This window comes from Tachysurus vachellii, chromosome 6, assembly GCF_030014155.1.
Source record: "Tachysurus vachellii isolate PV-2020 chromosome 6, HZAU_Pvac_v1, whole genome shotgun sequence".
Taxonomy (NCBI): Eukaryota; Metazoa; Chordata; class Actinopteri; order Siluriformes; family Bagridae; genus Tachysurus; species Tachysurus vachellii.
Genome location: NC_083465.1, coordinates 4327171 through 4340438, shown reverse-complemented (window position 1 = coordinate 4340438; position 13268 = coordinate 4327171). Strand labels below are relative to the sequence as shown.

The window sequence follows — 13268 nt, the reverse complement described above, 5'->3', positions numbered from 1 at the left end:
AATAAAAAATATAAAGCAGGCAAATTTCCATTTATTTATTTTTTCTGGGAACAGTTTCCAACATTGCTCATTGCTTTTAATCTGCATTATATCACCAGGTGTCACCCGAAATCTAAACAGAAGATACATCCAGTGTTTGTAGAAGATGAATTAAAATAAACACTTCGCAACGTGCCCTTATTGTAAAATAACTGAGCTTGAACGGAACCGTAACTCTGTGGACGGGCCACGTCGCCCCACTCCATCGTAGATCATGACGACACGCTCTCGCAGTTTTATTCCTTACTTCCTGTTTGTAAAGAAACTCTGCGCTTGGCTCATTATCAGTAATAAATGGAATAAAGTTCAGGTCTCATTTCTCTATTATTTGGCCTTGTATTAAAAACAGTGTGAGATAATCGAACACAGAATAACGAAGAATAAACGTCGGCTCGGAACTGCTTCTAAAAGTAATCGGGTTAGATCCTGACGTTGCTGATTACGTCTCTTTTGTTCTTCCTATTGGGTTCGATTTTCTCGCCGATCTACACGACGCTGAAAAAGATTTGTCGTGTTAAAGGTACTCGAGGAGACAGTGGCGCTCTTGTGGGGTTTTTTTTAACCCCCCTCCTCCAAAACAAAAGGTTTTGTACAGTAGCTAACTCACATCCACGCTATGCTACTAATTGATTAATGTGCAGATTTACTCTAACGTAGAATAAAAAATGCCTTTGGCTTTACTTCTAGCCACCGACAAGTTGAGTGGAAAAGTGAACAGGACAGAAGCATATTGAGTCATAAATCATTCCAATACTGTATGCTAAGTAGAGCCGATGTAGAGGAAGCGCGAGAGCGGGTAGGCGTCTGGCCTAAAAATCCGTCACTAGGCTTCGTGATTGAGGCCAATTGACATGTAATTAGCTCAGAATTAATGCAGGCCTGATGATTACCCCATGATTCATTTTTAAGCCATCTGTTTATTTAAAACATTGATTTGAAATCAATTTTTGGCAACGCCTCACATTAGAAGTTGGCACACCAGCCACCGTTCTGATTATCACCGCTGCTGCTCTGTTGTCTTATCAATTAAATTTTCACGTTCACTTTGTTCGGCGATGCCGTTTGGGTTTATAAGTAGGCAGTTGTTTCTGGAAAGGTTTCATTAAGAAGTCTGTAGTGTGGGACACTGAATATAATCAATACGTCATGTATATTCTTCTGTAGCAAATATAACATGACTTAATGATTTGTCCAAGAAACTTTCTTCTTATTGTCTTTAGTCAATATCAGTTTCTTCTGTTTTATATTATTTTTATATATATATAAATATTATATATATCTACGTAGCACTGTAGATCGATGGGCTACACGTAATCATAGCCATTCACACGTTGCTGCTCCATTATGGGCAGGATTAGTATTTTACCTGCTCGTATACTCATTGCACATACAGTATTTAGTGTGTGGTGTGTGTGTGTGTGTGTGTGTGTGTGTGTGTGTGTTCCAGGTTGTATTCTCAGCTCTGAACAATAACTGCTGATGGATTAGCTCACAGCTTTGTCCAGACATCCTAGGTTCACCGCGATCCAGAGCAGTCTTGGCTAATCGCTCTCCTAATAGATCATTCTGCTGCGTGCCTTTTGTTTGTCCCTGTCATCGTTATTGGCATCAAAGCGAGCCTCCTTGGTGTGTTTATGCCCTGTTGTTAGAATCAATAAGAAGCAAATTATCCTATTCAGTGTTAGTTTACAGCACTGTAGGGAGCTTTCTAGTAAATATACTGCATCACATCGTATGTCATGTATGATATTGTAGCTGGGGTAAAAGTGGTGAATACCAGAGTCTAAATATTTGTGTAATGGCAGCACAGAGAGGTAGTGTTTTGAAAATTTTCAGATGTCGAGGGCAACTTTTGATTATTTTATCCGTTTTGTAGGCGTAGTCACGTTTGTGTGCGTACTCGCCGGCGCATAATTGTGACGAATGTTGATGTAGATTGACGTAAAAGTCGCATCAAATCCGCCTTGCTTGTTCACACTGCGGCCACATTGGAAAAAATCAGATTTGGGTCTGATTCAGGACCACTTATGGAAGTGGTCTGAATCTGATTTGAAAAAATCAGATATGGGCAAGATTTGAGTGTTCACACTACTCCTGAAGTCTGACCTGGTCACTTGACCCCAAAAAAACAGATTTGGGCCACTTTTACCTGCAGTGTGAACGTGGCCTTAGTGAGTTTAGAGCTGGAAAGGTTTAGTGTGGAGCCGCCTATTAAAAAGGCTCATAGTGCAAGCGAATACGAGTGTGTTATTTTGGATAAACAGCTTATGTGTCCTAAACTGATGCAAATAGGAGATATTAGAAAATATCACAGGAAATATATTTACTCTCTCTTTCTCAAAAAAAAAAAACTCACATGCACATTTTGGTCTTAAAAAAGAAAGCCACGCCCACTTATGGTTTGAACCTGGATACAGAAACAGATATTTGTGAAAACAGGTATAGAGAGTGGCGTGGCGTTACAGTGAGTGTGTGTGTGTGACTGAGTGAGTGAGCACGCGCGTGTGTGTTTGTGTTTGTGTTGGACAACCAATCAGAAGGTTGTGAGTTTGAATCCCTGTATGTGTGTGTCTGTGTGTGTGTGTGTGTGTGTGGGTGTGTGTGTGCCTGTCTGTGTGCGTGTGTGTACGTGTCTGTGTGCGTGGTGTTGGATTACCAATCAGAAGGTTGTGATTTTGAATCCCTGTGTGTATGTGGTGTTGGACTACCAATCAGAAAGTTGTGAGTTCAAATCCCTGTATGTGTGTGTCAGTGTGTGTTTGTGTGTGTGTGTGTCTGTATGCGGGGTGTTGGGTTACCAATCGGAAGGTTGTGAGTTCGAATCCCTGGGTGTACTGTATGTGGGGTTGGACTACCAATCAGAAGGTTGCAAGGTTGAATCCCTATATGTGTTTGTCAGTGTATGTCCGTGTGTGTCTGTGTATGTGAGTGTGTGTGTGTCTGTGTGTGGTGTTGGACTACTAATCAGAAGGTTGTGAGTTTGTGGGCTCCTGATCAAGGCCCTTAATCCTTAATTGCTCAGCTGTATGAAAATGAGATTAAAGATATACGTTGCTCTGGAGAATTGAGTCTGACAAATGCCGTTAAAGTAAATGTAATGTAACTCGAACAAAGATTCAAGGTTAAATTCAGCCACAACATTAACAATCAGTGTGTGTGTGTGTGTGTGTGTGTGTGTGTGCGAGTGTTGATGTCCACCCACATCTCGCATGTTGTCCGTTTCAGACATTTGGCTTGCACCATTGGCGCTGGTACTGAAAGCCACAGCAGGTCAGGGCAGACAGTTGCATCTGAATACCATTAACCTTTCAACTGCAATGGCAGCGGAAGCCTCCGCAGATGTCCAGCTTTTGGGTTAGAAGCAAGAGAGAGAGGGACAAAAGGCCATGCTAAGGTCATGTCTTCAGCAAAACTGTTATGAAATGCTTTCAAGTTCGTATAAAGAACAGGAAATAACTGTCCTTGAGCAGCGAGGCAGCATTGCACACAATCTGAGTTGCACTTGTAAATGTAAGATGTCTAATTATGTGTTTCTTGCAGCGTTGGCTGTCTTAAAATGGTAATGACGCTATTAAAAAAAAGGCAAGGAGCTTTTTAAACCTGGCCGTCTGTCTCTCTTCCCTCCTCCCTCTCCATTTATCTCTGTAACCATTCTTCACAAGGGCGATGCTGGTTAATGAAATCGGCGAAGGCCAACTGGGAGCTCGCTCTCGCTCGACTCTGAGTGAATTGGAAACGTTCGGCTCGGCCATATAGCAGCTGCGTGAGAGGAGCGGCGCGCAGTCAAAACAAATTAGCAGTGATACCGGGAGTCGTAGTCAAAAGTCGAAATCTCTACTCGTGCCTTATTAGAGAAGGTACAACTGTCAGTGATCTCTCCTTGAAGATCATCCGACGTCTTTATTTTCAGAGGAGAATGCTGGAGAGAGAAAACACTGGTTTTGTCATTTTTTCAGAGGGTATGCTCTTCGTATTACGGGAGTAAATAATAGTGTGGTTTTATGCTGATATTATGCCAGAGAGAGGATCCAAACACACAGCAATCACAAATAACAGACATTTCTGAAAGGAAACAGGTTTGTAAATAGGACAATGACGAGATGACTCCACTTCCTGCAGGGGAGTTGTTTGTAAGATTCAGTGTTGAATCAATTTCTCAGGCAAACACACTGGAGTTTACCTGGAACAGGACAGAGAGCAAATCACTAAGGTTATTTCTGTCTCAAATGAACCGCCTCAGAGGTCCGAGGTTGAACCAAAACCAGAGGTTTGCTATTTTCGCTCTGCTTCACCTTCAGCATGTTTGTTTAAATGATACAGTGTCATGCTGAACGTCTGTCAAAGCGAAGACGTCTGCTGCTCGACCCCTCCGTAAGCGCCGTACGTTCAAAAGCTTACGCTGAAAGGAGACAACAACAACTGTGTTATCTCCGGTGCAAAGTGCATTACGTTAATGAATTTCTGAAACTAAAAAACATTCCCACACTCAAGTGATAATGAATCGTCTGGAGACTGAGACTTGTAGCACCTGACGATCCCAGGAGACTGACCGACCCTGTTGTCTGGGTGCGACGGACGGCGACGTCAATCATGATGATGCTTGTCAGTCATCGTTAGCTCACATATAAAGAAGCGGTAGTTAGCGTTCTCCTTCAAGTGCATTACGCTGCCCTCTGAGTTCACGTGTCTTAGAGGAAGCTTGTGTTCACCTTCACTACTCCGAAGTGGGAGATGTGGAGCGATTAAAGAATTATAGTGGTTAGAAATAATTCAGTAAAACTACGGTACACTTGACACTTCGCACATTGCGGAACTAAAGTACAATATTTTCTGAGCTTCCTTATCTTAAGGCGCTGACACTAGAGACTCCTTCTATAAACAGTAACTAACTATTACTAGCTAATTTACCAACAGAACTCCAGCATATTAATGTATTAATTTTTTTTTTTTTTTTTTATCACTTTTCCTAAATATCGCTTTTTTTTAATTGCTTTCAGATTCGACGTACTGTACATGGAAATCCCTTTGTAAGTTTTAAATTCTAAAAATGTTAGGAAATTATTCTGAACCTGTGATTTGCCGCCGCCGCCGCCGCCGCCGGTTCAAAGCCAGGCTGTTAAAGAAAATAGTCTGACACATCTTTTCATCCCAGCTATGATAATCATATCATATCAAACCATTTCACCAGTAATAGTCTATTATCATATCCAGGTTTTTAGTTGAAATGTGTGAGATTTTAAGATCAGGGGAACGGTTTCATGGGTGATTGTGTAATACTGCACCGTTTGCTTTTTATGTCATCGTTACGAGCTCGGAGAGAGACGAGAGACATCAGACACACCCTGCAGCTGAGGCACATGTTCTCAGGTGCGCTGCTTTTGCCCAGGTTCTCAGTAAATGACCCTCTTCCTGATCTAAAGCCTAAACCCCCAAAGAGCATTGCATTCTGGGTTATGAAGGTACTGCATATTCTTCCCTAATTGCCATCACCTGCATACAGGAAAAGGGCCCAGAGGTTTATCTGGGACACACTCTTGTGCGTCGGAGACGTACCGGTCTAAAAAGTCTCCAAAGTTTAAAGGGTTTGGAATTCAAAGTTTAAAGGCAACTGGGAAATTTCTCCAGCGTTTGAACACCGTGTATAATTCAGGATGTCATGCGACTGAAAAATTAAAGATTAAACCACAGACGCAGCCACCTTGACTGACTGCTGTGAGACTTTTAGAGATGCTTTTACACGTGTTTTTTTTTTTTCTTTTTCTTTTCCCGCATCAACCACCAGCGCACATTTTGCATGTAATCCTATGGGAAGCGGTGTGGGTTTTTTCATTGACGAGCAGTGGCACCATTTTTCAGTTCTCTTTACCTCTTTATCAGTCAGGTCACGAGTTGGAGGTCCGAGAGCGAGCGAGAAAAAGAAACATGGTGGACAAAATGCTGGTAAAGAATGAGTCCTTTTAGTGAGTGAATAGATTGGGATTTATAATATTAATGAGTTAATATTAAGGAGTATCTATCTATCTATCTATCTATCTATCTGTCTGTCTGTCTGTCTGTCTGTCTGTCTGTCTGTCTGTCTGTCTGTCTGTCTGCCTCAAAACTACCACCATCATTAAAGGTACTCAATTTTTTTTGTCTGACTGTCTCTCTGTCTGTCTGTCTGTCTGTCTCTCTGTTTGCCTGCCTGTCTGTCTGTCTGCCTGTCTGTCTATCTGTCTGTCTGTCTGTCTGTCTGTCTGTCTGCCTGCCTGTCTGTCTATCTGTCTGTCTGTCTGTCTGTCTGTCTGTCTGTCTGTCTGCCTCCAAACTAGCACCAGCATCAGTGGTATACCTTTTTATATTCTATCTATCTATCTATCTATCTATCTATCTATCTATCTATCTATCTATCTATCTATCTATCTATCTATCTATCTCTCTGTCTGTCTGTCTGTCTGTCTGTCTGTCTGTCTGTCACCAAACTACCACCATCATTAGAAGTACACAATTTTTTTGTTTGCCTGTCTGTCTACCAGTGTGTCTTTGTCTGTCTACTTTCCTTACTTTGTCTCTCCATCTTTCTTTCCTTCATTTATTTTTTTGCTTATTTTTTTTTTCCTTGGGAAACAAGGGGCGATGGGACATCAGAGGGAAGGGTGTGCCTCTTGCTCAGTAGAGTGTGTCTGTAAGCTGTGCTGTGCTGAGCTGAGCTGATCAGAGGAGCGAGGTGTGTGTGTGTGTGTGTGTGTGTGTGTGTGTGTGTGTGTGTGTGTGTGAGGAACAGTGTTTAACTCTCATTACTCTGGCATGTGGTGGCCAACTCTCACCTTCACCTAATTCTGAATTATTCACCTGCATCACTCACAGCCCCCATCAGCTGTTTCCCTTCACTCTGTCACATTTAAACAGCATCTCCTGTCTTTACATTTAACAGTTCCTAGTGCTAGAAATATTGAAATTATTTAAAAAAATGATGTGATAGCAGTAAAGCTCTTCTGTCTGCGTGTTAAAGAGTAAAACAGTAGTAGTAGTGTGTATTTCACCAAACCGAATCAGAGCAGCAGAGGAAGACGGGGCGTTACTTAATGCTGCAGAAGAGTGTGTTGGTGGAGGAGGAACGTGCTCTCCATCCTGAACGATACGCCAGCGATGTTTTGATAGCGAGGCGCTCTGTGACTTTTGTCATTATCCACGGCTCCCAATCGATTCAGCTCGGTCCTGTCTGTGAGGAGAAACTTGACTTTTACTCATAATTAAAGCAATCTAGATGCAAATCAGGGCACATTCCTGTGGCATATTGTGTTATGAGGCCTTCCACGCTCGCACAAGCACCAGTGTGTTATTACTGGCCTTATCAGGAGGCGGACACACACATACACGTAAACGTATACATCCATAATTTCTCCTCTCATGCCTTCATACAGCCAGATTCATACAGGGTTCCTTTCGCAACCCAATCATCCCGATTAGCTGCATTCATAAAGGCTGAAGGCTTGTACTTGTACTTTATAATCCACATTCATTATTGAACTGCGTGCGTGCTACATAGCAAGGATGTATCCATGTCAGTGGATGCCATTAAAACCCATTATCCTGTCAAGAGCAATCCATGTCATGCAGGTCTTCACATGCATGAAGAAGTAGCACTCACCTGCGTCTTATGCTCGTATCTCAGACTTCACGGAAATTCAATTTTAAACACCACTTACGCTGAAAGTATTAACTGGAATGTTATATCTTGAATTATGCACCCAGTAAGACCAGGGTGATTAAAAAAAACAGCATTATTAACCCAGGCAAGCTTCTCTTCGTCTTATAAGAGCTCGTTTTTAACATGTCCGTAAAATCAAATATTAATGCACTTTTAGAAGCGGCAGGGGGAAAAAATCATTCCGTCAACCACTTTCACCTCTACACAAGTTAAAATGGAGACATTTGCATCTGTCAGCATTTCCACCGACACTTTCTAATTATTATCTATATCATTTCCAGGTAATATACTTGGCAGCGTACAGCCTGTCCTCCTCCTGTGTTTACCCTCCGCTTTTAAAGATTCATTCTCATTTCTGAATGTCACTCCTGCAGGTGTGGGTGTGTGAGAGAGAGAGAGAGAGAGAGAGAGAGAGATTACATTACGAAGGGAGAGGTGGGTGGGCCGTGAAGTTTCAGGCTGGGTATGTGTTTGTTTTTTGGCTTCCCATCTATTTACGGCACACACATCATTAGGAGGATCCAACAGCAAGACAATACACAGGAAACGAGTCATTACCAGCTAGGTGGAGATCAATTATTGCCTCTTTTTCAGCTCATTGTGCAGATTCTAATTAAGCAAGCAGTATCGGAGGGAGGGAACAGCGTCGCTGACTCCTTCTGGGACACATTTATCACCAGCTCTAATATTTGTTTAAAAGTTTTGGCACGTCATTTAGGTGTAATTGATAACCAGAGGCTATGAAATACGCTTTATCAAATGCTCGTGCATCCAGGAAAGATTTATAAGCATGCAATAAATGCTAGAAACACTGAACAACCTGAAGACTTATTCAGAGCTGTTTATTACAAGTGTTTACGTGGAGAATGGAGAGTCTGAACCTTGATTGGTTCAGATTATTGAAATGACCTGCATGTAGTTCATACCTCATAGTGTCCGAAACAGCTTTCGCTAAGATCAAGACCACAACTTCTAAACATAACCAGTCATCTTTAAGCTCTGGGATTGAAAATGCAATCTGAAGTAGCAGTAAAATGATATAATGGGTTGGAAAATAAAAAAGACTAAAAAAGAGTGAAGTATGTATAAGAAGACAGCGAGTCTAGATTCTCGCTGCATACGCGGTGTGATTGTAACAGTAGACGCCCAGATGAAATAGCACTTGATCCAGCACGTCCATATATGTGTATATATATATATATATATATATATATATATATATATATATATATATATATATATATATATATATATATATATATATATGAAGATATAGATATAGATATATATAAAGATATAGATATAGATATAGAGAGAGTTAGTTAATTATGTGCACTGCTTATTATTGTATATTGAATAAACTCACATCCATATTTCACTACACTGAGTTAAATTTAGGGGGGCACAGTGGCTTAGTGGTTAGCATGTTCGCCTCACACCTCCAGGGTTGGGGGTTTGATTCCCGCCTCCACCTTGTGTGTGTGGAGTTTGCATGTTCTCCCCGTGCCTCGGGGGTTTCCTCTGGGTACTCCGGTTTCCTCCCCCGGTCCAAAGACATGCATGGTAGGTTGATTGGCATCTCTGGAAAATTGTCCGTAGTGTGTGAGTGAATGAGAGTGTGTGTGCCCTGCGATGGGTTGGCACTCCGTCCAGGGTGTATCCTGCCTTGATGCCCGATGACGCCTGAGATAGGCACAGGCGCCCCGTGACCCGAGGTAGTTCGGATAAGCGGTAGAAAATGAGAGAGTGAGTTAAATTTATAAATAGAACCATGTTTTTATTATTATTATTATTATTATTATTATTATTATTATTATTATTATTATTATTATTATTATTATTATTAGTGTTTTTATAATACTGAATACGAGCTGTTCGTCACATCCGGGTGTTGTTGAGCTCTGAGCTCTTTAAAGCCTCGTCTGACAAAAGCGATTACATGATGTGGAAAATGTAAATGTCCCATTCTGGCTGTACTAATTGTTTGATTTGCTCAAGTCAAGACCCTCCTTTTTTTAAAAAATGCAGCTCCGATTGTTCCAGCTCGTTCCAAAGGCGTCGCTTTAGTTCAATTCCTCCATTTTCAATTACAGAACCCGCATTAGCCGCATGTGTCGGTCGCCCTCTGTCTTCTTCTGCTTTGTTAAATAGTGTGAAGAAGCCACGTGGCTAAAGGTTAATGCAGTGGTAATTATGAATGTGATTTCCCCTTGGCTGAGGAGCCGCTATGCAAAGGCGGCACTGTGATCATATCTAATGCATTAGCCTAATGACGAGATTCAGACGAGGCCATTCTCACGCTTTATTAAACCTCACGCCACTGTCATCTTCTGCGCCAATTTAGTCCTGCGACTGCGTATGCCACCGGTGAGCTAAACAGGGGGCCGAAAAACCAGAGCACGCACGCAAGCAGAGACACACACGGGGGCTTCAGCATGCCTCGGTTCAACTCGCCGTCATCCTGGGAGGCATTGTTTACCGCTCTGTTCTTGTTTTTCTTGCCGAGGTGTGAAAAATCAGGATCTCTGTTCACAGAAGAAGAACAAAATATACAAGGAATTCTTCAGGTTGCAAAAAATAAAAAATCCAGGTATAGTGTGTGCAGTTTAAACGTATACATATGCAACGATACAGTAAAAACCCGTGAGAGAGTAGAAGAACAAAGCCAGCGTTCAGACCGGCCGAGGACGACGAGGAGATCATCTGATTCTTTTACACCGTGACTCATCCAGCCATCAAACGATTTTAACAGAGACACAGAGGCAGGTGCTGACAGACTGATTTAAATAAAGTCGAGGAGTAATAAAGCTGTAGAAAGGAGGGATTGGACCTCTCTGTGGTTCTCCTTGTTGACAGATTTTCTATTTTTGCAGCACTAATGCGCTTGTTATAGGAGAACAAACTCAAGTAAAGATGCTCCATTATATAAATTCAACATACACTTGAGTTTACGCAGGTCAAAATTCCTGAATAATTTCTCTCTGTCTCTCTCTCTCTCTCTCTCTCTCTCTCTCTCTCTCTCTCTCTCTCTCTCTCTCTCTCTCTCTTTCTCTCTCTCTCTCTCTCTCTCTCTCTCACACACACACTCTCTTTCTTTCACTCGCTCTCTCTCCCTCACACTCTCTTTCACTCGCTCTCTCTCCCTCACACTCTCTCTTTCACTCTCTCTCTCTCTCTCTCTCTCTCTCTCTCTCTGACTCTCTCTCTCTCTCTCTCACTCACACACACTCTCTCTCTCTTTCACTCGCTCTCTCTCCCTCACACTCTCTCTTTCACTCGCTCTCTCTCTCTGACTCTCTCTGTCTCTCTCTCTCTCACACACACACACACTCTCTCTTTCACTCGCTCTCTCTCCCTCGCTCTCTCTCTCTGACTCTCTCTGTCTCTCTCTCTCTCTCTCTCTCTCTCTCACACAGACACTCTCTCTTTCACTCACTCTCTCTCCCTCTCTCTCTCTCTCTCTCTCTCTCTCTCTCTCTCTCTCTCTCTGACTCTCTCTCTCTCTCTCTTTCTCTCTCTCTCTCTCTCTCTCTCTCTCTCTCTCTCTTTTATTCCTTTTAGTACTACTTTTTAGTCAGATGATGGGTCGTTTTCTGTAGCATCAGCACTGACAGTAACATCATCACAAGCTTGTATTAACACTCTCGTGCTAATATCGTATTGTTGCTATAGTAACAGCTACATTCAGTTTCAGGATTTTATATAACAGGATAATGCTATTCACACTAACTATATATAATATTTATACTAACTGGCACTGAACTCCAGCACATCAGCCTTCACTGGGTATTTACCTTTCTGTCAGATTTGGCACATACGCCTGAATTGAAGTGTGTGTTTTTTTCCTTCGGCATGTGTCTCTACCTCCTGCTCAGTGATGCAGCACTATAGGAGCATGAGTCTGGATCCACACTTGTTGTGGTCATTGTATCACCAGCGTCGGTTTTGCTTCTGTGTCCTCGTTACGTTTTTCGCCCCATTTTTTACACAGAGTCACTAAAACAAAAGCAGCAATGGCTTTCCACTTTGGTTTACAAATGATGTTCGTAATTACAAAAAAAGTCCCGAATCAGCAAATAAAAATATTTCACTAATTGCACTATATAATATTTCTAGTAGGGGGGCACGGTGGCTTAGTGGTTAGCACGTTTGCCTCACACCGCCAGGGTTGGGGGTTCGATTCCGCCTTGTGTGTGTGGAGTTTGCATGTTCTCCCCGTGCCTCGGGGGTTTCCTCCGGGTACTCCGGTTTCCTCCGCCGGTCCAAAGACATGCATGGTAGGTTGATTGGCATCTCTGGAAAATTGTCCGTAGTGTGTGATTGCGTGAGTGAATGAGAGTGTGTGTGTGTGTGTGCCCTGCGATGGGTTGGCACTCCGTCCAGGGTGTATCCTGCCTTGATGCCCGATGACGCCTGAGATAGGCACAGGCTCCCCGTGACCCAAGGTAGTTCGGATAAACGGTAGAAAATGAGTGAGTGAGTGAGTGAGAATATTTCTAGTTTACAATATGCCAGCTCAGCTTGCAGAATTACAGGTTATATGTCTGACTGATGCTAACATTATAAATGATCCCTGAACAACTTACATTATTATCTTTATCTTATCTGTGGTGTTTTACATTTATTTTGCAGTAATATTCTGAGGTTCACTGAAAAAAATTCTGCTCAGTTCAATTCAATTCGATTTCATTTGTGTAGCGTTTTTAACGACGGACGAGATTAATATTAGACACATTCTATTTAAATGTGTTTGTATTTATCCCTAATGAAAAGTCTGAGGTGACTGTGGTGAGGAAAAACTCCCTTAGATGGAAGAGGAAGAACCTCGAGAGGAACCAGACTCAAAAGGGAACCTCATCCTCATTTGGGTTACACTGGAGAGTGTTATTATGAATAATGTCCTTTATAAGGTCCGACAATTGTGTATTGATTAGGAGGTTGTTGTTCTCAAACACCACAAAACGTGGCATCATGTTTTTAACTCTCACTGGGCCATTTTTTTTTTACATTTTCCTTCAATACCAAGGATGCTACAATCAGATCCACTTTTTCATGCTAAAGAAACAAAAATTATCATGCTGATCATCTCTTTGGGCACCAACTAGCCAGGTCGCATTGGTTACTAGCCAGACTAGTAAAATTCATTACTTCTCATTACTACGAATTTCAACGTTTCTGAACAACAGTGAGTGAAAAAAAGAAGCACTTTGGATTTATCCAGAGCTGACAGATGTTATGTTCAGCAATTTTTTTTCAATTGATTGCTCATGTTGACTCCTACGCTCTTGCCCACTGTAAGCATCGTCCAGATGTCGACGTACGTTTTAACAGCACTTATTAAAATTCAATTAAAACCAATGAAACGTTTAGCAATTGGTGATGGTCAAATATTCTAATAGGTTTAAATGACATTTTATTTCAATAGTGCCAAATATGGCAACAAGCAAAAATAACTGTAGACGTCAACACGAGTGGAAAGGTTTTGGAGGAACCGAGCCGGTGTCAGAATTGAGAGAAAAAAGAAAGAATAATCCAGCTC

General features: G+C 41.9%; 1 protein-coding gene across 2 annotated transcripts in view; it reads left to right on the top strand.

The window, feature by feature from the left end:
• macrod2 (mono-ADP ribosylhydrolase 2) overlaps positions 1-13268 on the top strand; it is a 580362-nt gene that overhangs the window by 471877 nt on the left and 95217 nt on the right. The gene's annotated exons all lie outside the window — the stretch shown is intronic.